Raw genomic sequence first — 3209 nt, forward strand, 5'->3', positions numbered from 1 at the left:
GTTGTTGTTTCAGGTGCCTCTTCAGCGAAGGGGAAGAAGCAGGCACGGTAGCGACATATCACACACACGCTCTTCGATTTCCGCACTACGAGATATTCTGGGATTTGTACTCTGACATTATGGTTGTTTTTATATTTTGGTTTCGGACACGAAATATGTTTATGAAATGATGATGTTTATTCCCAAATGTTTTCCAAAGTGTTGATTTCAAAATGAAATTTTTGGTTGTGAAAATTGGGTTGTTATAATGATGCTAACAAAGTAACACCATCACCTATCAAATTAAAAAATTGATGAATTGGTCTTTCAGTTTAAACATAATAGTGTACTACAATAAATTCAAACAAAACAAAATTCGGGAAATATCCCTCTTGTGGTACAGATTGCATCTACAGAGCTTTTCTAAAACATGAAACAAAGGAATGGAATCATTCATTCCATTGGAGTTTAACACTAAGTTCCTTCCTAGCAACTTATTTCATATTACTGCATGAGAGTTTAAGACTATGTTCCAAATTTTCAGTAATAAAAACTTCTTGGATGAAAGGATGCCATTAATATAACAACTCATATCCCTACAAAAATGGTCATAGAATTGAATTCTTATATTAATCCACAGATTTGGATACTCTAAAAACTAAACGAAAACTATGAAGGAGAGGCATCCATAACTATTCCGTTTAACTGATATGAAACCGAAATGGAATCCATAATTCCAGAGTTTTAAATGTTGTGATACAATTCCATTTCCATAACCATGAGTAACCTAATAGGAAGACCTCCAACTACCCAAATACCCTTCAAGTCCACTGACTACAACCCCATTCATATTCTGAGCACCTGCCACCATATTGACCGGACCATGTTACTTCTCCGGCTGTATAGGCAATTCACCACCACTAAATCTTGTACCACTGCTATAAATCAAAGTTAGGTTTAGTAAATTTGAGTGATTCCAGGGAAGAAAATGTACTACCATAATCCATATATGAACCAATAATAACCTATCTATTTCTAACTTGATATGGACAACCTACAGAGATGAAAACTACTTCATAATGGTATTGTTCAAATGTCTATGGCTCCAACGTCATTTGATTTGTTCCAAATCAATGGGATTTTTAATACATATGTTTAAAAAAGACCTTTTAAATATGTAAACATACTTTTGATAATTGTCAAGTAGGGTGTTGTGACCAAATTTAGTCAAAAGAAACACCAGTCCAACTGCTTCCTCTCTTGGCTACTGCTCTAATCCCTCCCCCTTCACCTTTATTAGGTATCCCTTGCAGCTTCAAATCATCAATGCAACTCTCCTGAAGCACTAACACAACATTCTGTGAGGAGCTGCTAGCCACCCGTGTTTCCAAAACAAAAGCACGCCATTCTTTAATTTGTTACAAAGCAGTAAAACAAACTTGAGTACTTTGAGTGATTACCTAGTGAGCATCATTAACAGGGATGTAAAACGTGGAATTTCCAAAGACAGTAAACTGTTGTGGTTTTCCAGGGGACTTTGGGTTAGAACTTGAGACAAGATAAATAGTCGTAGTCCCTTCTAATACAATGAAAACTTACTCACATGAATGATGAATGTCTATGAATCAATGTGTGTGCTCCCGAAAGATAATGTCTGAAGTTGTATCTCACCCTAAGCCGTTCAACTTCCTGCAATCGGCAAGAAAAAGTAAATATGATTAAATCCAAGTCAATAGTAGATCGTTTACACAAATAGTCTAAGTTAAGTTGATACAATTTAATCTAAAAGAATATATAACAAAAAATCTATTTTTATTTTTTAAAAACATATCATCTTCGTAAGTTTTTTACCATTATAATTTGCCAAATCTGGGAAACACATTCATACTACAGTATAACAGTTAATTTACAGATAATTAGAGAGTCAGCTTGCAGTGATAAAGAACATGGCAATGCTTTCCTTTTTTTTCTATAAAAAATGATTAATCGCAGAGGATACCATCAAGATTTATTCAGAGCACTCTAATTCTAATGCTTCTCATCATTTTGGTATGCTAACCTTAATCCAAATGTCTAATGCTTTCCTTTTTTCTATAAAAAAATCTTAGTGGTTTTCATTATTTAAAAATTTTACAGACTTTCTGTCGAGATAGAGGATGAAAATAATGCTAGACATGAAAGTATAAGATTCTGGTTTGGTTTTACCTGGGATTGGTGCAGTAAAATTAATAAAGGGCAATTTCGTCTTTTGTGGTTTAAAGATGGATATTACTATTTCAATCAACTTAACATCTGGGAAGGTTTCTATTGGAATAAGAAAATCAAAATGAGAATAAATAGAAGGTTTTTAAAGGGTTCTCCACTGTACAAGTTAATAATGTTGCAGCAGGGGCATTTTTGTCATTAAGCAATAGATGCAAGGGAAGGTGATGAAGATTCCATTTTGAAAAGATTGCTGCCATCATGCTTAACCCCTTAAAATCCGGCCTTGTGGGGTATCAAAACAACATCAATGAAATAGTTTAGAGTATCCTTGAAATACAGTAAAAACTATATTTTGAATAAAAAAATTTATAAAACAACCTGATCATACCTAAATGTGAATGTCGATGTGTATAACTGTATAAACCACTAAAACACACACTCGTGTCCACCTTGTACTGCGGTCTGCATATTTCATAAAAACAAACAATACCAATATGTATAAGTAGAAATGACTACAAATCGAAGCATCAAAGAGAAAAAAATGAACAAAGGGCTTTATAATCGAAACGTATCTTATGATTTGTCATCGCATTGATGGATCAATGACTGTTGATGGACTGATGAAACCTAAAGTCAAATGACAACCCATAAAGTCAACATGCCCCAACAATCAAACTCATATGGAATTAGGGCTCGTTTGGGAGAACATACCGTAGAAGCGGTGGTTCTAGGGAGGATGACCCTACATATGATGTTCTTGAAGAAATGAATTCAAGATTATCCTTAAGAGAAATAAAGCTTGTTGTGGTATATTTTTCTCAATAAGGAAGAGACCATTAGTGTACTATGAAAGTGATTAAATAATTAAGCATTAAAAATTGAATTACAAACCATGGTAATTATAATAACTAAAAAAATATCCCGCTTAGCATCTATACTTCTTCTTCATTTAAAACTTTGATATCTTTTAAGTTTTCATAAAGAAGATCGTTAAATGGATAAAAACATCAAAAACTTTTAAAACT

General features: G+C 33.3%; 1 long non-coding RNA gene across 2 annotated transcripts; it reads right to left on the bottom strand.

Moving 5' to 3' along the window:
• Window positions 1-660: 660 nt before the first annotated feature.
• On the bottom strand, window positions 661-3005 carry LOC145038700 (uncharacterized). Of its 2 annotated transcripts, none has more exons than XR_013679501.1 (6): window positions 2896-3005; window positions 2573-2811; window positions 1583-1668; window positions 1440-1493; window positions 1167-1316; window positions 661-914 (listed from the first exon to the last, which is right to left on the bottom strand). It is a non-coding gene; the product is annotated as an uncharacterized LOC145038700 (long non-coding RNA). The 2 variants fall into 2 exon arrangements; XR_013679502.1 differs by having other exon boundaries at window positions 661-917.
• Between the last annotated feature and the right edge of the window lie 204 nt (window positions 3006-3209).

The sequence above is a fragment of the Lactuca saligna genome, chromosome 4 (genome assembly GCF_052625555.1).
Source record: "Lactuca saligna cultivar CGN05327 chromosome 4, ASM5262555v1, whole genome shotgun sequence".
NCBI lineage: Eukaryota > Viridiplantae > Streptophyta > Magnoliopsida > Asterales > Asteraceae > Lactuca > Lactuca saligna.